The sequence below is a fragment of the Vicugna pacos genome, chromosome 24 (assembly GCF_048564905.1).
Source record: "Vicugna pacos chromosome 24, VicPac4, whole genome shotgun sequence".
Lineage (NCBI taxonomy): Eukaryota > Metazoa > Chordata > Mammalia > Artiodactyla > Camelidae > Vicugna > Vicugna pacos.
Genome location: NC_133010.1, coordinates 3,593,054 through 3,619,605, shown reverse-complemented (window position 1 = coordinate 3,619,605; position 26,552 = coordinate 3,593,054). Strand labels below are relative to the sequence as shown.

Here is a 26,552-nt window from a genome sequence, read left to right as displayed (position 1 = left end):
ATTTCTGAGCTTGAGAACATCTCCATAAAAACCTCTAAAACTGAAAAGCAAACAAACAAAACTGAAAAAAAAAGAAGACCAGAAAATCCAAGAACTGTGGAACAATAACAAAATGTGTAATACACATAATGAGAATACCAAAAGGAGAAGAGAAAAAGGAACAGAAAAAAAAAATACTTGAAACAATAATGACTGAGAATTTCTTTAGTTTAATGTCAGACACCAAATCACAAACCCAGGAAGCTCTGAGAATACCATACAGGGTAGGATAAATGGCAGAAAAACTACACATAGGCATATCACTTTTAAACTACAGAAAATCAAAGATAAAAAATTCTGAAAGAAGCCAGGAAAAGCATCAACAACAGCAAACAGCTTACCTATAGAGGAGCAAAGATAAGAATTACATCTGACTTTCTCAAAAACCATGCAAACAAGGAGAGAGTAGAATGATATATTTAAAGTATTGAAAGAGAAAAAAAAATCAACCTAGAATTCTGTACCTTGTGGAATTCTTCTTCAAAAGTGAGGTAGAGAGAAACACTCTCAAACAAAAATTGAGGGAATGTGTTACCAGATCTGCCTTGCAGGAAATGTTTGAAGTTCTTTATAGAGAAGGAAAATTATGTAGGTCTTTGAATCTACAGTAAAGAGGGAATCTACATAAATAACTCTGACCTACATAAAGAAAAGAAGATCATCAGAGAAAAAATTAGTGAAGGTAAAATAAAATTTGTATTTTCTTATTCTTAATTGATTTAACAGATTACCGTTTGTTCAAAATAATACCAACAAAGTATTTGATTAGGTATCCAAAGCTGGTTCAAAAACCAATTAATATAATCAACCACATTAACAAGTTAAAGAAGATTCAATATGGTCAAGACATCAGTTCTTCCCAACTTGATCTATAGATTCAGTGCAATCCCAGTCAATAACCCAGCAAGTTTTTTTTGTGGATATTGACAAATACACTCCAAAGTTTATTTGGAAACAAAAGACCCAAAATAGCCACCATTTATATCCTTTTGGATGGACCTTGAGGGCATTATGCTAAGTGAAAGAAGTCAAACAGAAAGACAAATACCCTAGATCTCACTTATATATGGAATCTTAAGAAAAAAACTGAACTCATAGATACAAAGAACAGATTGGTGGTTGCCAGAGGCAAGGAATGGGATGGGGGATGAAAAAAAAAATGACCAATAGAACCCTGAAACTAAGTGCTGGCAAGGATTTAAAATGTAGGAATTCTCGTTCATTACTGGTAGAAATGAAAAATGGTACAGCCACTTTGGAAGACAGTTTAGTTTCATGGTTTCTTACAAAACTAAACATCCTCTTACCATATAATCCAGCAATCATGCTTCTTGGTATTTACCCAGAGGAGTTAAAAACTTATGCCTACACAAAAACCTGCACATGGATGTTCACAGCAGTTTTATTCATAATTGCCAAAACTTGGAAGCAACCAAAATGTCCCTTTGGAGGTGAGTGGATAAGTAACTATGGTACATTCAGACAATGCAATATTATTCAGGCTAAAAAGAAATGAGCTACCAAGGCATGAAAAGACATGGAAAAAGCTTAAATGTATATTACTAACTAAGTGAAAGAAGCCAATCTGGAAAAGCTACGTACTGTATGATTCTAACTATAAGACATCCGGAAAAGGCAAATCTATGGAGACAGTAAAAGATCAGTGTCTTGGGGAAGAGGAGGATGAATAGGTGGAGCAAAAATAAATTCCAGGGCAGTGATTCTACTCTGTAAGATACTGTAATGGTAGACACATGTCATTATACATTTGTCCAAGCCCATAAAATGTATAAAACCAAGAGTGAACATAAATGTAAGCAACGGACTTTGGATGATTATAATGTGTCCATGTAGGTTAATCAGTAGCAACAAATATGCCACTTTGGTGTGGAGTGTTGGTAACTGGGGAGGCTATGCATGTTTGCAAGAAGAGGGTAAATCAGAAATCTGTGTACCTTCTGCTCAGTTTTGCTGTGAATATAAAGTGTCCTATGACAGAAGGTGTATTCTGTATATATTATATACATATATATAATATATGTAATATATACAGTGTATATATATCACTTAATGAATTCATAGGCTTCATTGTACATGGATCAGGTGGGGAGCCCCCTGTCTCACTGAGATGCTCCTAGATATCAATACAGACAGTGCTTGACTCGCAATGTTTCAACCTACATTTTTTTCTTTTTTTTTTTTGACATTACAGTGGTACAAAAGTAATACGCATTCAGTAGAAACCATACTTCAAATTTTGAATTTTAGTCTTTTCCAGGGGGAGTGATATGCAGTACCATACTCTCTCATGCTGGGCAGGGCTGTGAGTCAAAGCTCCCAGTCCACCATGCAATCACAAGGGTAACAACAAACACATTTAGAACCAGTCTTTATCCATACAATCATTCTGTTTGTACTTTCACTACAGTACTAAATAAATTACATGGGATAGTCAACACGTTACCATAAAATAGACTTTGTTAGATGATTTTTGCCCAACTGTAGTCTAATGTGAGTGTTCTGAGCAGGTTTAAGGTCGGTTAGGCTAAGCTACGTACAATATTTGATACCTTAGGTGTATTGAGTGCATTTTCAACTGACAATATTTTCAACTTGTGATGGTTTATCAGGACATACCGCATCATAAGTTGAGGAAGATCTGCATGTGGAGTGTTATTTCTATAGTCCTTATCTACAGAAAAGAATTCTCCATTCTCACACTGACATGGCATTATGACAACTATCAGAGTTTTGAAACTGGGAAGGAGTGGAGTGGAACTGAGGATCCACCCACTCTTTCAACCTGTCCTTCTGTTTTCATTTTCACACTTCACCCCTGCCCTTCATGGTCCTTGTGGATTTTCAAGTTTTTTCCATTTCTCCTCACTGTTGCACTCTGTGGTTCATAACTTTCTCCATTCTGAAGTTGATTCTCTCTCCTCCTCCACTAGCTTTCTAACTTGGAAAAAAATTGCTCTGTGTTAATGTCTTCTCTCCTCTTGGTCTTTGAGTCCTTATATAATTTCTGTCTCAGTTAGTGACATAATTACCCGTCTTCTCAACTTCCATAAATCAGCATGTCACTCTAAAGTCCTCTAAATTCTCATCCAATTGTTCATCTAGTCTAAGTGATTGTTATATTCTAAGTATCTCCTGGATACATATCCACAAATACTACTTTAGATCTGGTCCTCCTCTTGGACCACTAAAAGAAAAGAGATTGTAACCTAAGGGGGGAAAGTCTCAAAGTGAACATTTGCCTTTTTGTCTCAGTACTGACCGGGAGCAAAAAAGTCCCAATGTGAATGCTCCTGGCCATTTGGCTGGTGTCCTTTAATAGGGAGATGGCTCTTATAGCAAAATATCTGTATGTCTTGGGATAACGCTTATCTTTCTATCCTGTGCTTATTCAAAGAATTTTCTCAGATGAACATTAGTTCTCACTTTCCTTTTTTCCAGGAAGAGACTGGGTTATACCATTGGCAACTATCATTGGAAAAGAACCAGGAAGTCTGGTAATTGGGAACCTTAGAAGATAATTGCTCTCAAGAGAACTGTATCTGGTTGACTAGATGAGCTAAACCCCTAGTCCTAGGTCCATGATGACCCTGGGAAGTTCTGATGCTTTGGGAAAATTCATCTATTCAGCAGATAACTCTCTCCCCTCTACCACATTGACTACAGTACCAAATTCTGAAACACTATTCACCATATTTTCAGTGTTACCCAATATATCATTAAAAGATGAGCAGCATGATTTACAATATAGGCAATCAGGAAATAACTTGAGAAAATCTCTATGTCAAACTGATGGCTTCTTTAGTGTAAAAATCTGTAGAGTCAAGCACACGAACAAAATGTACACACAGCATTATCTCTGTATACACGCAAGCTCATACAGAATTCCTATTTATATTCATATCTCTAAGCTGCCTCATCATAACATCCTCCTAAAAACTTAAGACTCCTTTGACTCTGCTGGTTACCAAGGTGAATCTTATTGGAGTAAACACAGTTTAGCCGGTTGCCTCAGACAGAGCGGTTCATTTAGGACACTTCAAGTCCTCTGCTTAGTAGCCCCCGCCCCTTTCCTGAGGTCCTTCCTCCTGCCCACTCCCTCACCAACACCAGGCAGAAGTGCACACTGCCAGCTGCAGAGCTGGCACAAGGTCTGAGGAGCTCTATGTGGGGATCCTCAGTTAACACATGGAGCCCAAAGAGAAACAGGGGAAAAAATTGCAATGCTCAGCTGAATTCCAGAAGCCTACTCATTCCAATACTAACAGATGAGTAGGAGAACAGGAAAGCAAGTGTCATGATCCCACCCCTCCCATTTTCCCTGGCTCCCTCTTCTCATCATTCCAGCCTTCTACTCCTCCCCAAGTTCCTGCATCTGAAGCAGCTCTAATACTTAAGTCTAAAGACCCAACATCTTTCTTTTCTCAACTCTCAGTCTTATATACGCCTTGGGCCAACCAAGACTAACTAAAACTGAGTTTTTTTTTTTAAAGGATGAAATAAAAGTATTTAGGAAGAGTTCAGTACCCTTTCCCGGGAAGACAGTAGTGCCTTAAAACGGCACAGCCTTCAAAGTCAGGGCCTCCCTTTGAGCTCTTCTGGCCTGGCCCAGGTGGCCAGGAAAAGAGGGTAGGCTTCTAGGGCCAGCTCTTCTCACATGCTATCCCTGGGCACAATTTTTATATGTCTACATTCCAAATTTTTAATTTGTTCTTTTTTAAAAAAAATATTTTCTCTGCCTTGCTCCCTAATATGAAATGGAACAGAGGGACTTACATTTTGAGCTCTGGCTGGGCCTTTGAATATACTGTATGTTTCTCCCCAGATTACCCCAGAGGCAAAACTCAATCTCTTTGCTAGTTTTTCCAAGAAGTCCACTCATGCCAAAGTTTGGTGACTTTAGTTGCATTTACTTAAGCTTTGGGGGAGTTACAAGAAGAGGACCACATCACAAAGTGAAGAGCCATTCTCTTCTCTCCAGCCCTCCTCTCCTCTGCTCTCCCTCCACTCTGCGCACCACCACCCCTCTAAATTTTTCTCACTTGATTTGGCATAGTAGTTTTCCTCTCTCTCTGAAACTGTAGTGCTGACATCCAGACACTGCATGAGGGTTGAGTGGTTGAGGAAGGGAGTAGAGCTTAGATTTCTACCTCCAATTTGCATAAGCATATCCATCAAAATGTTCAGAAAAACAAGGGCCTCTTCATCAACATAATACACTCTCTTTAGAACACAGCCATTACAGATAGCAAAACCTTTCCCCTAATATCCAGAGATACATAGATATGATACAGATATAGATTTCTATTGTTGCGCATACATTTATAGATAGATAGATAAATAGATGTATAGACAGACAGATAGATATAGATAAATAGGTAGGCATAAATGTGTGAGTATTCTTCCATGTATCTATGTATCTGTGTAAGTGTGTATGTATTCGTCTATCCATCTATCTAGCAATAGAAATCATTTGTGACTCTGGAACTAAACAAACAAAATGGTTAGAAACCTCTCTTTTTCCTGGCTGAGTCTCTTGGGATCTTGCTTATTCTCCTCGGAGAAAGTTGATGTTTTTGGCCAGAGCTGTTGCTCATCACTCTGCCACCTGGTAGCTAGAGCCACTTCTACCCCTGTTTCTTCTCACCAGAGGCTATCCTGCTCCCTGAGGCCCTGCCCAGTGGTAGAGCATGTGGCTCATGTAGCCACCAACGATGTTTTCCTAAGGTGGGGGAGGTCCCTGTCACTCCTTTAGCCTTGTAACTTTTACTGCTTTGGTCCCTAAACGTAAGTCCTCCTGTTACCACTCTTTTATGTTACTTGCTCTCTCAACTTCTCAGTGGTTTTTCTCATTGAAGGATATCCCTCAATGATGCACACAAAAATTTCCCTTAATACTAACCTGTATGTACTATCCAAGGGCCAAGTCCCACTGCCTTGCCTCTGTCCTACTTCAGTGTGCATCCATGGCTCTCCCTGGTGTGTGCAAGGAGATGGGGAAAGCAATACTGTTAATTCTGGCTTCCTGGGCACCTCCTCAACCATCTGCCTGGAAGCCTCCCTGTTTCTCCCAGAATTCCCTTGTCTGTTGGCTCTTCATGCTAATAAGATTCTTTAAAGAATCCTGACATTCTAGAACAGTGCTTTCTAACAGAAATGTAATGCAACTCTTATATGTAACTTTGAATTTTCTAGCAGCCACATTTAAAAAGAAAAGGAAAAACAAATGAAATTAATTCTAATAATACTTAACTCTATTAAAAATATTATCATTTTAACAAATGATCAGTATAAAACATTCAAATGAGATTAGTTTGGATACTACATCTTTCAAATCTAATATGCATTTTACACTTAACAGTATATCTCAATTCAGACTAGCCACATTTCAAGTGCTCCATAACCATATGTGGCTAGTTGCTGTCATACTGGACAGCATAGTCCTAGAGTTTCAGGTATAAGTTTGTAAGCAGGCCCCTCTCATGTACATAAAATATGCGCCCATGTATCAAGTACAAACTTCTCAGCTGAGCTTTTAAGGCCATTTATAATGTGCCCCACTGTTGGAGTCAGGATGATCTCCTTGTTGGTGCTCATTACCTCATGTTCGTTCCTGCCTCTGTGCTTAAGCTTCACTGTTCTCCTAACCTCCCTCTTTTCTCTTTTCTGTTCTAACTCCCAACCTAGCTGCAGTTCCATCTCCTTATGTACTACAGCAGTTCCTACTATTCTTTCTCCAGAGCTTCTTACAGTAACAACTTATAGGCAGGACCATAAATTTAGAAATTACTGATTATATTGTCTTTGTATTATTTGCTGTTATAGATAAAATTTTTCTCTTCATCAAAACTGGGAGCCCTTTGGGAAAAATATCTATGTTGTGTATTACACTTCTCAGTCACCAGTATGATCTACCCTAGCACAGAGCCCACAGTACACACTAAACATGCTTTTTAGTGGCTTAATATGCTATTGGATGCAGTTTTTATGCCATTTCATTTGTGCCTTGTCTCTCCAATTAGATTGAAAATTCCTCCCAAATCATATGGTGGTTCTTTTTATCTCCCAAATCACTTAGCACAAATCTACTAGGATTTAAATATCTAAATCTAGCCAAAATTGCAAAATACTTGACAGATTAATAAGTACTTTTGCATACCTAATCTCACTTGATTCTCATTAATCCTTTTGAGGTAGAATTACTGATATCATTGTCACCTTATACATGGTCAGTGTGTGGCACAGAGAAGTTGATTGATTTGCTTGAAGTCACACATTAGAGAAATGCTAAAGAGCCCAAACATCTAATTACAAATGAAAGGTCTCACTTTCCAAATCAGTGGTTACCACCTATACCTCTGTTACATCCTACCCTTATTCCCTCCAAATTAGGGTAGAACCAGAGGTTTTGTTTTGCTTGGTTTTTGTAATTGATATTCTCCAGGAGATTATTGAACATCTGGCCCTGCCATGTCCAAGAATAAGCATTTGGGAACTACTCCTCAGAAATGCTACGTAAAAGGCAGACAGCTCTCTTCTCTGCTCCTCTGGGGAGAATTTCCAGGGTAAGGCATCTCTGTAAGGGATCGCCCCCACCTGCTTCTCTGCCCTTGCCTGAAAAGAGAAAGGAGTACAGAAATTGTTAAATATGTTTGAGAGAATACTATTCAGTGATAGTTCTATCTAAATTTAAATATAAGCTCTCATGTTTTTTACTCTAAAAGTCCAGTGATAATATTTGAGAACATTCTCCCTCCTCCCAGAGTGCCCCACACCCATTAAAAGCAACATTATTAAAAACAGCAGCTACTGGGCGTGCTTAGAACAGCTCTTCTCAAGTAAATAACTTGGAATGTTTTTATTTTAGTATATCAAAGGAAGTCTGGACCACATTATGGTTAATTGACTACATATTTCCATGAACAGAAATGAAGCTATATTTTAGTTATAAGGATATGGACCACATTGTCTTTAATGCTGGATACCAGCTTTTTAAAAAGAGATGAGAGAGAAGAAACGAAAAGTGAATTACATACTGAATTTCAGCTTGACTTAAAATCTTAGCTGTAGTTCTAGAGCACGGAAGTTATGGGGAAGGTAGCATATATATTTTGGTCTAATTACAGTGATTACACCTATGCTACCCTGGCCCTATCTTTGCATACATTCTGATAAGGAAATATTCTTATAAACAGTGCTCTTTCTTTGTCTGTCCTCCCTGGAGGGAGGTAGTTAAAGCAGCCTAGGTGACTAGAAAACAGAATTCAGAAAGCTAAGCAGAATGAAGAGCCATTTCTGAAGTTCAGAAACACTTATAGCAAAGTTTATTTCTTTTGACAATTTGCATAATTGTTTTTGTGCTTCATGCAAATTAGGCTTAATAAACATTATTTATTTCAAAGCCGAACTCATCAGTTTTGGGCTTAGCTAGTCTGAGAGTGGGATGGAGAATTCCCAGTGCGAGCACTGTCCCCTGCAACCTCCCCAGTGCTCATTATCTCAGGGAAGGGGCCCCAAGTGAAGCCACACCTAGCACCTCGTCCTCCCAGTCGGTCTCCTCCCTGTTTACTCTGCTAGTGAGAAATGGTCCAACTGGAGACATCTAAAACCTCTAAGCTGTGGGTGGCCTTGATCAAATGCTCTAAGAAGAAAAGAAAAGAGAGGAAATTTTTGATTATCCAGAAACCTTGGATAATGAGTCTCTCTGGACACTTGAAATTTCCCAAATATCTGAGTATTTGCTTCTTTAAGCCTCACACTTTTAACTTTAATCAGTTCAATTGGAACTCTGCACCAAATATATCATATTCTTCCCTGAGTTCTTAAACAAGGAACCTAATTTAACATTTTCTTGACTGAGTCACAAAAATTATAATCTGTTGTAATAGAAATACAACAGAAAGATGACCTCAGAGGTTGCTGAGACATGTAAGATGGTCGATTCGTATATTAAATGACCCAGATTTATGTACGTGTAAGTCCTTGTAATGACTTTTTATAGTTTTTCTGAAAACCTCCCTCTCTATTGTCAGTGTACTTAACCACTAGCAGTCCCTTACCCCTGTTTTAAACTGCTATATTCTAGAAATTAGAGTAACGAAGGTGTCAAGAGAAGGTTAAAAGGCTCTGACAGAGGACGTAAGGGACAGCAAATTGGACTTTATTGAGTCCTACCAAATTTCTTCATTTGGGTCAACTGTATAGCAATTTCTACATGGGGAGATTGTCAGCTGAGTTCTGGAAAGGTGAGAGACTATTGTAGCTGCTCCAAGGAAGTTGATTTGAGAACTCAGAAGAATGCTAAGATGAGATATGAATCTTCCTCACAGAATTTATAATAAAATGATTTTTCTGAAGACAAAAGCCATACATGCCAATTTTAAAATCTTTAAATCATATAGATATATGCAGTGTGGAAAATGAAAGTTCCTCATATTGAATCTTCACCACCATGAAAAGACTACTTGTGAAAAATACATCAGTGTTTTTTTCTGTCCACATACTAGTGGGTTACTAAGACTGTTTTTAAAAAGTAAATTTAGTATCATACACTGCTTGTGCCTTACCACTTGATCTTTCAACTTACCGATTAATCTTGAATGTCCATGAATTCATACATTTTTAGTTACTGTATTGCATTTAACCACAGCTTCGTATTCCATTAAGGAAGCATCATAATTTATTTAAACAGCTCTCTACTGATAGATATTTGGATAGCATCCAGCTTTTCAACATTGCAGTCAACACTGAAATGGACATCTTTGATTATGTATAATTGAGTATTTGGGTAGGATAAATTCTTAGATGTGAAATCTGTCATTTGTGTTAATTTCCTAGAACTGCTGTAACAAAGATCACAAACTGGGTGGCTTAAAACAACAGAAACATATCGTCTCACGGTTCTGAAGGTTAGAAATCCAAAGTCAAGATGTCAGGACCATGCTCCCTCTGAAATCTGTAGGGGAGCCCATCCTTGTTCTTCCCAGCTTCTGGTGGTTTGCTGTCAATCATTGGTGTTCTCTGCCTTACAGCTGCATAACTCCAATCTTTGCCTTCAATGTCACATGGCAACCTCCCTGTTTGACTCTATCTTCATGTAGCTATTTTCTTGCATTTGCTCTACCACTGAGCTTTATCCACCTCTTTTTTGTTGGGGGGGTGGGCATGACACAATTTAAGCCATAACATGCTAAGAGCTTTCAAAATTTTAGTAGATGTTGCCAAAGTTTCTTTCAAAAACATTATGCCAATATAGATTGTCACCAATAATGTATGAAAGTTTCATACACTTCTCACCCACCCTGGATATTACCAATTTTTAATTATTTCCTAATGTGTAAGTAAAAACTTATAATTTATTATTTTATTTTGCATTTCTCTAATTATTAGTGAAATGAGAAAATTTTCTCTTGCTTTACTGATTAGTTGCATTTTTTCCTGTAGTTTGCCACCCTTTTGTCCATTTTTCTATTCCATTGTTCATCTTTTTCTTATTGATGAGTGTTTTTTGCTTTTTAGAGGAATCAATAAATTCTTTGCTTGTTATATATGTTGTACTTTCCCTCCAACTTGTTCTTTACTTATGTCTTTGAACAGTAGCTTTTTAAAAATGGAATAATAATTGACATATACATTGTATTAGTTTTAGGTGTAACATAATGATCTCTTATATATATGTATTGTGAAACAGTTACTGCAATAAGTTTAGTTAACATCCATCACCACACGTAATTACAATTTTTTTCTTGTGATGAGAAGTTTTAAGATCTATTTTCTTCCCAACTTCCAGAATATAATACATTGTTAACTATGGTCACCATGCTGTAATGTATTACATCCCCAGGACTTACTTATCTTATAACTGGAAGTTTGTAGCTTTTGACCACAGAAGCTTATTATTTTATGTAGTTACTTTCCCCTTTTTATAATCTAGGAATTTTCATGTTTAGAAAGGCCTTATCAAAGAGGGGAGGGATAAATTGGGAGTTTGGGATTAACAGATACACACTACTATATATAAAATAGATAATAAGGACCTGCTATATAGCTATATATACAGGGAGCTATATCCAGTTTCTTGTAATAAGCTATAATGGAAAATCATCTGAAAATATATGTGTATATATATGTATATACATAACTGAATCACTTTACTTTACACCTGAAACTAACATTGTAAATTGACTACACTTCAATAACTAAAAATTTAAAAAAAGAAAGGCCTTATCCACTCCAAGATTATAAAAATATACACTCATATTTTCTTCTAATACAGTTATAGCTCCATTTGTACATTTTTTATAATCCCTTTGACATGTATTTTAGTATAAGGAGTGAAATGAGCATCTAGAATTATTATTTTTCTAAGTGGCTATCAATACTATTTGTTGATCTATTTTCCACATAGATTGGAAATGATACCTATATCACTTACTGCATTATGTGTAAAGTGCTGCATGTTTGGGGGTCTGTTCATGGGCCGTCCTATTCTGTTCCATTGTCCTGCCAGTCTCTTATTAAGTAGGAACCACAGTATTATAGTTACTATAACTTTATAATATATCTGAATATCTGGTAGGGCTTATTTCCCTCCTTTGCTTTTCATAAATTTTCTGGCTATTATAGCTTTATTCCTTTAGATTAAGTTTAAATTTCATCAAATTCTTCTACAAATCCTTTTGTATTTTGATGGAATGACATTGACTTTATATTATAGATGAAATTTACACTGTGTATTCTTTTGTTTTCCTCTCAAAGGTAGAACTGTTTCTTCATGGATTGAAGTCTTCTTTCATATCTCTCAATGTTATATATACCTTTCTCTTTGTATAATACAGTATATATAATTTTGTCAACTTATTCTTAAGTATTTCATTTTTTCATTGCTTTTGTTCATTTTTTAATCAGGTTGTTTGTTTTTTCGATATTGAATTGTATGAGCTGTTTATGTATCTTGGCTATTAACTCTTTATTTATCATATTATTTGCAAATATTTTCTCATATTCAGTAGGTTGTCTTTTTGTTTTGTCAGTAATTTCCTTTGCTATGCAAAAGCTTTTAAGTTTAATTAGGTTCCATTTGTTTATTTTGCTTTTGTTTCTTTTGCCTTAGGAGATGGATCCAAAAAAATATTGCTACAATTTATGTCAAAGAGTATTCTACCTATGTTCTCTTCTGGGAGTTTTATGGTTTCAGGTCTTACATTTTGATCTTTAATCTTACATTTAGGGCTTTGAGTTTATCTTTGAACATGATGTGAAAAAAAGTTCTAATTTCATTCTTTTGCATGTAGTTATCCAGTTTTCCCAGCACCATTTTCTAAAGAAATTTTCTCCGTTTTATATGTTCTCACCTTCTTTGTTGTAGATTAATTGACCATAAGTGGGTGGGTTTATTTCTAGGGTCTCTATTCTGTTCCATTGATCTATGTGTCTGTTTTTATACCAGTACCATACTGTTTTGATTACTGTAGCTTTGTAGTATAGGCTGAAGTCAGGGACTGTGTTACTTCCAGCTTTGTTCTTTTTGGTTAAAATTGCTTTGGAATGATTTGTCTTTGAATGGATTTTTTACCCATGGATAACTTTGTAATAATACATTGATCATTTGGATACGATCAGTTCACTGAATTATGTGGATCTTCCAAAGTTTGACACATTTCATTATACAATAGCAAAATGTTGCACTTGTAAATCTCACCACCGATCTCACCTGAAAGTCCTTAAGTATTAGGGAGCTCTAAAGCCAGCTCATGGTGGCACATCCAAGTTTTCCAAAATTCAAGTTTTCACTTGAAAACTCAAATTTTATCATTGGCAACAAGTACTGTCAGTTGTTTTCCTTGAAATTTCAGGTTCATTTAGTTCCTTTTCAAAATATGTCTACAAGATGCCTAATTCTGAATAATCATAGTTTACCTGTTAATCATTCTTTCAAGTAAAGATAGTGTTCCTTTTTTTTTTTAAGTGATTAGTTAAGTTAGCAATTCAAGCAGTTGCAATATTCTTCCTGGAAACAACCATCATACTCTAGTATACAGCTAGTGTTTTGTGTGTACTTCCCATTTTGTCACACACAGAACATTTTTTCAAAATGTGTACTCAAGGGATAAGATTTCATAAAGTTAATAATTTTTCCTGTTTCATTGAGGACATTAAGTGAAACAGGCTTTTTAAAAAATGTGTATAAAATGTCTACTAGTATATTGTGTTCCCATTGCCTTGATTCATGATAAAATGCTAGCAATTTTATCTATCCTTGCTTTGAAATATCAGTGCAAATGTCAACACAGTAAAAGAGAGAAATAATTTCTTCACAATATCATGAAAATACTTTTTCCCTTTCAGTGTGTCCAAAAGTGAACCATATTTTTAGGTCTACTTTATAGCAATGAAAGCACTCAGGTATGCTCACAGAACATACCAAGACTGTCAAAACTATTTGAAAATGAGCTAAAGGACATCGAGAAAATAATACAATATTTGAAAGAATTACATAAATCAAACTTGAAAATAATTAGAAATGAGGTGACAGATCTAAGGAAAGAAAGGAAAAAAATTATTTCAAGATTAAAGATTAACCTAGAGCTAATAAACACCGTAGATTATGTGTTAAGAGGAATAGAAGCTGAAGAGGAGGATTTTTTTTATTTTTAAAAATAAAAGATAAATGGAGAGATAAAAAAAGAATTTGAGGGAAAGTGGCACATATTAAAGATAGACAATGAAGTCCAATGTATAGACAATAAAGATCCTAGGGAAGAAAATCATAGCAAGAGATGAGAAGAAACATTAAAAATCTAATTGAAGAAAACTCTCCTGAAGTAAAAAAAAAAAAGATTTGAAACTATTGAACACCTCTGTTCCTAAGAATATCAACTCAGAACAAATAAAACTAAGACACATTCTAGAATTGTTTTCAAAAAAAGAAGAAAGAAAACATTTTGGTCATCTAAGCAAAAACAGTAAGTCATGGGTAAGGTTAAGAAAATTAAATTAGCATCAAACTTTTCAACACCACCACCATATAACACAAGAAAGGGAGGTAGGATATTTAAAATACTCAAAAAGAGAAATTGTAAGCCAAGGACTTTATATCCAGAAAATTGACTTTCAAGTATCAAGAGCATGGGTAAATGGTTATCAACATGCAACAATTCAGAGACTATTGTACCCATCAGCCCTTCCTAAGGAATCTACTAGAGAATGAACTTCAAACAATCGAAATGACTAGGGAGACATTGATATGAGGACTATTAGTGAACATTAAATATAGAATGTATAGTTTTCTATAGAACTAAGACAAAAATGAAAAGTTAAAAAGAAGAGAGTTTAGTATGTAATGTTTACATGCTTAGGCAATATAAATATAGTATAATGATTTTTTTTTAAAAAATGAGAGATAGGGAGAGAATAATGCAAAAAAATTTATAGTTTTTCTCAGTACATAGTATTGTTTGACTGAGACTATTTTTTGTGTGCTATGTATGTTAAAACAAATGAGTAGTCAAATGATATTCTAATTCTATCATCCTTGATCCCTTGAGAACCAAGATTCATAGTAGAGAAGGAAAGAGATAATAATTGTAACATAGAAGAGGCTAAGTAAAAATCTGTAGACCTGAATTTGAATTAGAAATATTACTGTAAACTCATGAGGTATTTTACCTTAGAAAATACAAATATAGATTTATACATATATACAACCTAGTTTTGTCCACTGAAAAGGCCTAGAAACAATAACTAGCCCAATAGCAATGAACTAATCTAGTATTCAAAATGTGGTCTTGAAATACCATTTCTTGCTACAAGTTTCTGAGAGAAATAGATGATTCTGAATCAGCAACAAAGAATGTATAAGAAAAGCTTAGAATATCTTCAGGAAATTGGTTCTAGTACCCTCTTTTGATACCCAAATCCAAGGATGAGCAAATCCTTTATGTAAATGGTGTAGTATCTGCATATAACCAACGCACATCCTCCCCTATACCTTAACTCATCTCTAGATTACTTATAGTACCTAATAAAATGTAAATGCTATATAAATAATTGTAGATACAATGTAAATACTATCTAAACAGTTGCCAGTGAGCAGCAAATTCAAGTTTTGCTTTTTGGAACTTTCTGGAATTTTTTTTCCTGAATATTTTTGATCCGAGGTTAGTTGAATTCGTACATATGGAACTGGTGGATATGATCATGTCAAAGGAACCCAGAAGCTAACTTGAAGAGGCTCATACTCAGACCAAAGGTTGGAAAATTTGAGCTTCAAAAAAATAATTACTATAATTGATTGGAACCTATCAAATATGTTTAAATCCGTGAATTCATGCTATTTTTTAACTAATTGATCAAGCCAGACGCAAAAGACCATACATTGTATGATTTCATTTATATAAAATATACAGAGTAGGTAAATTCTTAGAGATATAAAGCAGATTGGTGGCTGCCAGGAACTAGGGGATGGAAGAAAAGGGGCCTGACTGCTTAATAAGTAGGGGGCATCCTTTTGGGGTAATGAGCATATTCTGGAACTAGAGACTGGTGATGGTTGCACAACATTGTGAATGTACTAAGTGTCACTAATGGTAGATTTTATGTTATGTGTATTTTGCCACAGCTTTTAAAAAACTGAAAAAGAAAAACGGATTGAGCACTGTCAGAGAATTATAGGAAATTAATTCATTATACTGAAAGCTAGCAAATAAAAGAGAAACAATCAATTTCTCAGGAGTTTATCTTGCCTTTCCTATATTAATTTTACCACAGGGTAACCCAAAAGTAGGGAAAGGAGGGAAGGAATGAACGAAGGAAGAAGGATGAGAGAGAGAGAAAGGGAGGAGGAAAAGAAGGAAAAAGAAAGGAAGAGAGAGAGCAATATTATCTCAGATTGCAAGCGATATAATTGTGTTTCTAGCCAACTGAAGTTGACAAAAAAAAAGCCTAGAATTAATAAGAGAATTTGATAAGGTGACTGAGAAATAAATTTATGCATACATGTATAAGCACACACATGCACACACACAAATACACGCCTAAGAAGCCAATAAATTTTTTCTATACTTTCAGCAATGGGGATAAAATTTTCATTCACAGCGATGACAAAACTTTTAAAATACTTGAGATAAATTTTACAAGGTCAGAACCTATTTAAGGGAAACTATAAACTCTTAATGAAGAATACATGAAATGAGACCACAACAGAGAAATTTATCACATTCCTAGTGGGAAGACAATTCGTAAAACCATATACCTCCCAAAATTAAAATATAAAGTTGATGCAATTCTAATTAGAATCTAAAGAAAGTGGTTTCAGTTTTGCTTGGGAACTGAATAAAATTATTTTAAAGGACACTATAAAAGAATACATACCAAAAATAGCTAACAAAATTGTTTTTTAAAAAGAATAGTAAAGGGTTACAAGCGATACAGAGAGGCAGTTTTACCTAATGGTTAAGAACGTGGGCTCTGGAGTTACGGTGCCTGGGTTCAAACCCAGACTCTGTTACTTACTGGTGATATGGCCCAGAGCATGTTTCTTAAACTATTTGCCCTTTGATTTCATCACCAGTGAAGTGAGGATATTAATAGTACCTACCTCATAGAGGGTTTGTGAGGATTAAATTCAAATTCTGAGAACAGTATATCATGGATACTACAACTGTGCTCTGTTATTATATTACAATTACTATAAGGTCAGTGTATCAAAGAATATGACAAAGGTCCTGAAATAGGCATAATGAAACAAATTAGAGAATTGGAAGTAGAGTCCAGGATACACGGGAATTTAATGTAACACAAAGGTAGAATTTAAGTTTAGTAAAGAAAAAATATTTTATTTACAGAAGTGGCACAATGGGCTGGCCATCTGGAAGAAACGCATGTCATATACAAAAATAAATTCCAGATGGATTGCAGACTGAAATGTAACCAAAAAAATAAAACTTTTAGAAAAACTTAGGAGAATAATCAACCTTGGGATGAGAGAGGCATTCTTAAATAGGACAGAAAACTCAGACTCAATAAATAAATAGGCAGACAAACTTGAAAATGTACAATTTAATATATTGTATAGCAAAAATCATAAGCATAAATAAAATAAAAATACAAATTATAGTCTGGAGAAATATTTGCAATACATTCATTCATTTAACAAATATTTATTTGGACAACTTTTATGCAGTAGGTGGTACTGGATACCATGCTGAATAAAACATTTAGCAAATGCTGCAAGTCAAAGTTTGATTTATTATTTTGTTAATTGTCTATATGACAATCCTGTATTCATGGAGCTTACCTTCTAGGGATAGATGATAGATATGACAGATAACATACAAAAAGTTCATACAAGTAAGGGGTTGGGGGGAGCCCAATGGTAAGAATGGTAAGAAAATATAAAGAGACAATTCAGAGAATTCCAAATAATCATAACAAATGAAATTGTATCTATCACATTTATATGGTTGAAATACTGCATATTTCTTCACAGAAGTCACTCACTTCATTGATGAGTGAGTAAGGTTCCAACATATGTAGTGCTAAAACTGAAAGAAATTTCAGTTTAATGAATATAGTTTTACGAGGATAAAAGATAGTTTAATAGTAGATCACATTTCAGATTTAATGACAATAAATTTATCAGGAAAAGTGAACTGGAATAGAACTCCATTTGTCAAATCATGTTTGAACTGTAATCATAGTTTGCATACAAATATGAGAGTTCAGCAATAATCAACTAAAGCACCTCGTAATATTCAATTGGCTATAAAAAAATTATGATACAGTACTGAATACTCCATTATTATTTGTAAATTATGTGTCTTTAATATCAGCAAAATTAACAATAAACTTATGTGCTTATATGTAACACTTTGTGTGTGTGTGTGTATTTGTATGTGTGTATGTGTGTGTAGAGCCAGTTAAATACTTACCAGCACACCATTGCTTCCACCTATATCCCTTTAACCAGAATTTATTCATATGGCCAAGGAAAGCTTGTTGTATCTAGGCAACCTTGTGACTAGCTAAAAATTCTATCACTACAGTAAAGGATAGGCTGGATTTGAGGTAATAACTAGCAGTCTGTGACACACCACTATTATTTTCATTTTATAAGAGGAAATTGAGGCTCAGAAAGCTTAAATTAACTTGCCCAAGAGTCACTCATCTAATAAGACAATGAGATGAGATTTGAACTCATGTTTTAAACTTTTTTTTTTCTCTACACCATTCTCTACTGCCAGAAATATACTGAGTTTGAGGTAATGGTGGAATTCGCAAGTAAAAGATTTTTCCAACTTGCCTATAGGTATATACTTGTAAGATGACTAATGTAGAGAAGGGTTTTGATCACAGAGAAAAGATATCAATGATGGGTAGCATTAGAAAGTCAGTGGGAACAATGTGTTTCTCTAAAAGTTTATTTGCCTTCAGGGACATTAAATCCATGGATTTATCCAGGCAGTTAGGGAACTATGTACCTATCTCCATTTTTTTTTTTCAGACATGGTCTGCATGATTTTTTTTATTTTTATCTTGGAAATAAACATTACCACAGATACATCATGAGAGATGGATGGTAACCAAAGAGGGGAGAGAGGACTTGGACATGGGAATAAGGCAACTTGAAAACTGCCTTGTCCCAGTTGGTCAATAATACCGTCACCCTAATGTATTTAGCTCTGTGTGTGAATCTTATCTACTAGGCTTTAAACCCCTTGAAGTCAGGAACGGTATCTTGTTAAATGTCCTAACATAATTTCTTCATATAGTCAATGAGTAACAAATATTGGTTGAATGAATTATCATATGAATAGACTGTGATTAAATGTATTCAGTACTTGTTTATATAATATGTATCTCATTTCTTTTTGACTGAGTATCCCCTGAGAGGAAGAGCCATGTCTCCCATCAGGACCAAAGGTTATTCAATTATTTATCCAACAGATATCCAGTAAACTTTTGCCATATGTGAAAATATTGGCCATTCCTTAGACTAGGAACTCCACAAGGGTGGAGATCACATTTCTCCTTTCTTTTGAAATTTCACATAAAGGACTGTATATATTTAGAATGCAAGGTTCATTTTAAAAATAGCTAACATTTATTGGATGCTTACTGTGTGTTGCACCAAGTACTGTATATGTATTATTACTTTTAATCCCCATAACAACCCATGAGGTAGGCAGTATTATTACCCCCACCTTATAGATGAGGAAGTTGAAGCTTAGGAAATAAACCAGCAAAAAACAAACAAACAAACAAAAAAATAGATACATAGTATCAGAATCCCTGGATCCCAAATTTTTACCCACTGTCTTATCCTGCCTTCCCCTGGGCTACCGGCAATGCCAGTTCTCTGGCACAGCACTGAAAAACAATGAACCATTAAACAATTTAACCTTGTAGCTCTGCCAAGGACACTGGAGTCTTCCTTCAGTCCCTCCCCTTCTTAGCTAGGGCTGACAGATATGATTTAGAGGTCAAGTTTTTAGACTAGGTGCCTTGTAAAAGAATCAGTGATGAACACCATTTCTGACAGATTTTTAGGATCTGGTTTTATGATTTAGGCAATAGACTACTCTCTCCTGTCTCTGGCTAATTAGAAAACTCAAAGTTGCCTTGTTTGCTGAAACTGGCACCCACATGTTGAAAATACCTTCAAAGAAACAGTGGAGTTTGAAGGAACCTTTTAGTAATTCCTGCTTTGCCTGGTTCAAGATGGATGTCTGAACTGATGTATTTACATTCCCTCCCTCCAGACTCTTACTAAGACAAGAATATAGATGTACAATAGGGGATAGGAGAGAGGGACCATGCATAGACCAGAGGATGTGATGACCTTCTGGAAAATAGAAAATAGGTAAGACCTTACTTAGAGGTAAAATAGAACCCCAAATGCACATAAAGGAGAAGGTGGAGATGGATAAAAAATAATAAAGAAGAGAAAAAGGAAGGAAGGAAAATTAGAAATGTCAGAAGTAGAACAACTTTATTAGAGAGTTGTTTATTTGAAAGCCCCATCTATGATGCAAACTAAAATGCAGCATGATTTCTAGCATATGATTGAGTGTAAGAAAATGGAATGAATTTGACCTTGATACTTGAACAGGCTTCTTTGAACAGTTCTGCTCCTTCTCCAAGGGGTCAGCAACAATATTTGGGTATATCAAGGACGTTATTTAAAGAGGCATAATATTAAAACATTGTCAAAAGGTTTCCAATTTTTAGATTAGTTCACAGAAAAACCATGGAAAATTCAGTTGCAGAATAGAATGTAAAGACTATACACCTGGACAAGATAAAAGTAATACTATAGCTGACAGGAGTTGGGAGGAGAAGGGAGGAGGATGAAGTAGAGGTGCTAATATGTTCATGGTAGAGAATCAAAAGATACTGTCTAAAGTTGATTATAAAACAACTAGAAACTGAAGTGTTTCATAGTAAGGAGACAATTGATAAGATCTAAATTTGATAAATCAAGAAATAAATGATTAGTATGTACTTTTGAATGATCATGGTAAACCACAGAATTTAAAATAAAATGGCTAAAAATGGATATTTCCTATCTATTCTAGAGAAACACTTCCACACGTGTACCAGGAAGTAGGGACAATGATGTTCAGTGCAGCTCTGTGCTCTAATAGTGAAAAATTGGAAATATCTAAATGTTCACTTTACATAATAAATAAATTATGACAGTGATATTATACAACAGTTTAAAGAAGTGAAATAAATATATATGCACTGATATGGAAAAATATCCAAGACATTGTTGAGTCAGAAAAACAATTTGTTAGATAATAAATGCAGTATACCATTTGTGCAAAATAAACATACCTATAAAGATTATAAAGATCTGAGAGGAAACCCACCAGTATTAATAGTGATGGTGACCTCTGAGAAGGGGGCTGTAATTGGGATGATGGTCAAGAAGGATGCTACCTTATCTGTTTGGTTTCAAATTTTTATGAGAAAGTGTTCATGCTTGATTTGTGTAGCCTAAAACTAATCATTTTTAAATGGTTACTACTGTAGCAGATATAGAACTTTTTTGTTTAAAGCTATTCTTTACCATGTCAATTTCTCCTCTTTTCTATATGTATGTACATACTACTTTAAAATAATAACTTTAAATGACAACAAAAATCAGTGTTTTTGCTCTTTTAGTTATAGAAAACTTCATAGAACAGTGTAGCTACAGGCAGTTCTCTAAGCCCAAAGGTTGCCCTCCCACCAGCTCTATAAATGATCATTATTTATGGCCACTTTGTGACATAGATGTGTACAGCTATTTACCATTTCTACTGGGAGGATGGATGTTCACATTCATATGAGACAAAACAAATCAAAATTCAACTAGACTGACTGCTGTGGGCTTGGGGATTAGAAGAGCAAAAATAAAAATAAAAAGCAAACCCAGCAACATACTTCGGTAAATCACTTCTCCTTTCTGTCTTGTTCTTAAGAATTTACCAACCTCATCTGTGTTGTAGACATTTTTATGTACTCGCCACTGAGTTTTAAAAAGCATGAACAAAATATTTGGCTGAACTGGCCTCTGAACTGGAAGCGAGATTGTAATGGTGGGTCTTTTTGTCCAAGATTCAGTACTGCAGTGTATGTATATCACTCCATCTGTCCAACGGTGGCCCTTTTTTCTTATCTTTTTATGCAGCCTTTCAGAAAGCTTCAAAATTTTACCAGACCCCATAGGTTTCATTTCTTAAGACCACGTGAGATCATTTGAGCACCAGGAGGATGAGAGAATATTTCTTACAATTCTTATTCAAATTCTGACCTTCTGATGACCTCCTTTCTTCAACATCCCACCATTTTGTTCTTTCTGAACCTCGAGGAGTGGGTTGAGTCTACCTTCCTCTTCCATAGCTTGTTTTTAAGGTATGATTCACTTGAGAAGAACCTAGAATCCTCCCAAAGCAAGAATCATCACAGACTTTGGTTCAGATGTTAATTTTGAGCTTTTTTTTTTTAACCTATAAAGGAATTAGCATTATGATGTTTGTTCACAAACAATATTATTTAATCCTCTCAACATCCCTGTAAGCTTGGGTATTATTACCATTTTGAAGAAGAGGAAACAGGTGAGAAGGGTTAGGAACTTTGCCCCAAGAGATGCATCACAACAAACTGCTCTCCATTCCAGGCCTTTAACACAGCTCTGCTGGTCCAGTTATCTAACCAGATGTCGTTACTAAAATATCTCCTGGGCCTTCCTTTATAAAAGCACCATTATGCTTTTAGTAAACTTCCAGGGGCTTTAATGGGGAGATCTCCTAATGAATCCCTTTGAAGTTGCCAACACCTTTCAGACATATTTGCACCAACACCACTGTTGCTTTTTAACCTGTTGAAACAAAGCTCCCAACTTTGATGTTAGGCTCTGAATCCTAACCTGTGTTTCTACCTGGGCAGTGCATTTAGGGTGGTTATCTGCCACCTGAAAAATAGACCCATATGTATGGTGTCCCATTATCACCCTCTCTCTATATGAGCCCATTTTTTTTCCATCTAGCTGATGTTTGATACTTGCCCCTGGGATATGCAGGAGAGGACCCCCAACTCAAGTCTTCCCTCCCAGAACCATAGAAAGGTAAAGAAGGAAGATTAAAAGGCTAAAACAACAACAACAAAAACAGAAACGTTACAGGATCATTCCTACCCCACCTCATGTCACTGGCTAGGCCCTCACATTATTCCACTCACCCTCATGTTGATGGTACTTAAACCAAACCATGAAAAGCTCAAAGCTTGGAGTTTGGTGCATAAAATCGAGTCTTCACTTACTCCATCTGCCAGTGCCTTCATTCTCCCAGGCGATACTAAGTCTGCTCCAATGTCATCTAAGCTTGTCCTTCCTCTCTTCCAAGTTGAACTATTTTCACTATCTGCCTCATTCCCATTGGTCCAAGGTGTCTGTGCCTTCCAAGCCAATCCATGCAGATATACAAAAAGGCTTAGAATAGAACCTCCCTTCTCTTCTCAAATAAAGCACACATAGTTCCTTCAAGCCTAAAAATATCCAAAACTAAAAAGAAAAATTATAAATATGTAAAATTTCCTGTCTTATTTTTCAACTAATTTATCATGAACATCTTCCCACATCAATCAGTTTTGTGCAGCATTCTTTCTAATGTTTCAAGATATAATTATGCTTCCCTGTCTTCCCACTATTGAGCGCTTAGGTTCTCTCCATTTGTTCATCATAATGAACATCTTATACCTAAACCTATACATACGAAGTATGATTTCTGTACCATAAGGGAAGTAGCCTGATGAACAGGGAGGATACCCTCTGGAAGGCCTGTTATGCAGCTTCATTTTCTGTGTGTGATTGGGGTCAACCCTCCTTTCAACAGTATCTCTGTCCTTTGCTTACAGTCATCAGCCTGAAACCTATTATTTGCGGACAGACTTGGGGAAAGGGCTTGGGAGCTGATAAACCTTGACATTTGTGTCTGAAAATTCACTGTTACTGTATATATTCTTTTTATATCAGTTTGGATAAAAGCTGGTAAAATTTAACCCAAGCCTTTATGGACAATTCATGAGAATTCTGTCTGGGCAATTAGAAAGGCAATTGAGTTTCTAGAGTAAATTTGGAGTTTGTGGGGCCAGCAGCTGATCTGAGCCTTGGATTGGCCACTTTTCTTTCATTGTTTTCTGTAGCCCTTTTAAAATCAGCTTCAGAAGGTCAGGAGAGGCAGTAATTGCCCCTCATTTCCAGCATTATGTTGGAATATAGGCATGACGATGATGGTGATAATAATGATAGTAATGATAGCATAAGTAGACTCTGGTTAAACCACTTATTCTACCAGCAAGATTTTCTATTCCAGAAACAATACTATAGAACAGAAGAACAAGATAATCAGAACGGGGGTCTTCTCATCTCAGAGAAAATGTGGGACTCAGTGCTCTCCCCACTCGCCTGCAATGGGATCCAGCTGTGTGTCCATTCTTCTGTCCCTAGTTCGTGAAGGGCAGATGTTACAATTCTTTGATGATTAAAAAGCAAGACATTTGAGGATTAAACTAGAATTGAGGCAAAGGTTCATAAATCTCCTTTTAGCCACAAGAAGACTGAAGACTTTGCCTGCAAAATCCTGAGGGTAAGGGACTGATATGCTATCCATCACTTTGATGTGTTCAACATTCAGTTATAGAGAGGAGCTCAATTTTAATGGTATACTAGGAAAAGAGTCTGGTGGGCGATCAGGTATTGATTTAAGGTATCACAGACAGTGTGTATATTCTGTGTCAGAAAGATGGAGGATCTTTTTCTTGTGACCAGAATTAGAGATCTTTCTAGCAAAAGACACCTGAAGGGCATCTGTATATCACAACAGGGGCAACTGCCTGGTCCTCAGCGATTACCACTTCCATTTTGGACCATGGTCCTCTCATAAAGCGTTAGGCTTGAATTTAAAATGTGATATGCTGTTATTCAAATTCATTTTCATTTAATGAGGCAAGGACATATGATATGAATGGGAGTCAGCCTTAGATTTGGGAATATTATAACAGTTCCTGTGTTGTATAATTCAAGGATCACCAGGAAGACTCTGCTCTGTCTGCCACCAGATGTACCCACTGCTTGTATTAAAGAACTTTTTTCCTATTTAGCCTTAGGAAAAAAGGCTCTCAGAGTCCTCAGTAATGACATAAATACCTCTGGAAAGGGTCACATAATCAGCTAATATTTTAGAAGGGATTCATTTTATTATCATGTTCATATTATATCATATTTTTAAAACTAATGTAATAGCTTATCTAATTAAATCTTACCTAGAACTCCAATATATAAAGGCATAGTGACTCTGGCTGAAGCAGGGATCACCTATGCAGCTTCCTCTTCAATCCGAGGAAATCCAGAAAAGCAAGAGTCAATTCTATATTTTTAATGAAATTTGAATTAAATATTTTCAAGGCCCTCTATGTAAGGAACACTGAAGAACCTTAGAGTTCCTCAATATCAATATACAGTTTGGATAATTTAAAATTGGACAACTAGGCATTATGTGCTTCTCCATATAATGCAGTAGGAAGGACATGAGACCACCTATGAAATATCCCCACCAAAAAAGCAAAAAATCTGATCAAGTCTCTAGTTCTAAAGTCTCTATTTACAGGAAATAACGGGATAGAGAAGTAAGTCAAGTTACACCATGTGGAAGCGGTCAGCCAAATACAGGATGAGGGAAATCCTAGAGGACAAATGACCTGGCTTGTTCAACAAATAAGTAGCATGGAAAGGAGGAGGGGGGAAAGGGAGACTATTAGATTTTAAAAGATTGAAACAATAACAAAAGGGCAACCCAATAAAATTAAATTTTATTAAATTGAATTAAATTAAAAATGGGCAAAGGACTTGAATGGACATTTCCCAGGTAAGCTGTATAAATGGCCTAGAAGCACATGAAATGATGCTCAAAGTCATTAGTCCTTAGAGAAATTCAAATCCAACCCACAATGAGATACCACTTCACACCCAGTAGGAAGGCTATAATAAAAAAGGTAGAAAACATTAAGTGTTGACAAGAGGCTGGTACTCTCATACACTGCTGATGGGAATGTAAAATGGTGCAGTCCCTGTGGAACCAGTTTGGCAGTTCCTCAAAAAGTTAAGCATAAACTTACCATGTGACCCAGCAATTACACTTTTGGTTATATACCCAAAAGGAATGAAAAACTAGTACTCAAACAAATACATGCACAAGCATGTTCACAGCAGCACTGTTCAAAATAGCCAAAGATTAAAAACAGCCCTAATGTCCATAAACAAATGAATGGATAAACAAATTGTGGTACATATACACATTGGAATATTATTCGGCCATAGAAAAGAATGAAGCACTGATACACGCTATAACATGGATGAACCTTGAAAACATGTTCAGGGGGAAAAGAGCCAGGCAGAAAAGGTCATATTGTATGATTCCATTTTATGAAATATTCAGGACAGGTAAATCCATAGCAATAGAATGCAGATTGATGGTTGCCAGGTGTTGGTGGGAGGCAGGAGTAGAGTTCTGGGTTTCCTTTTGGGATGATGAAAATGTTTCATTAGAGGTGGTGGTTGCACAAGATTGTAACTGCACTAAGTATCACTGATTTGTTTGCTTTAAAATTATTCATTTCATGTTATGTGAGTTCCACGTCAATAAAGATAGATAGATAGATACATACATACATACATACATACATACATACATACATACATACATTGATTGATTGTTAAAACACTTGAGAAATATACCAACCAAAAGGAGTGTATAGACTTTGTTGGTTTTGATCCTGAGTCAGTGAAAGTAATTATAAAAATATATTTTTGAGGCAGTTGGTGAACTTTGAACACAAACTGAGTGTTAGATGACATTAAGGAATTACTACTAATTTGTGAACTAATGGCATAGTGATTGTGCTTTTAGAAATCCCTTCTCAGTTTGAGATTCATTCAAAGGTGAAGTAATATG

The 26,552-nt window shown here is 35.7% G+C and overlaps 1 long non-coding RNA gene across 1 annotated transcript; it reads right to left on the bottom strand.

Annotated features, from left to right (window-relative positions):
* Nucleotides 1-7,395: 7,395 nt before the first annotated feature.
* On the bottom strand, nucleotides 7,396-16,591 carry LOC140688944 (uncharacterized). The gene is made up of 3 exons (XR_012063766.1): nucleotides 16,503-16,591; nucleotides 8,587-8,698; nucleotides 7,396-7,671 (listed from the first exon to the last, which is right to left on the bottom strand). It is a non-coding gene; the product is annotated as an uncharacterized lncRNA (long non-coding RNA).
* Between the last annotated feature and the right edge of the window lie 9,961 nt (nucleotides 16,592-26,552).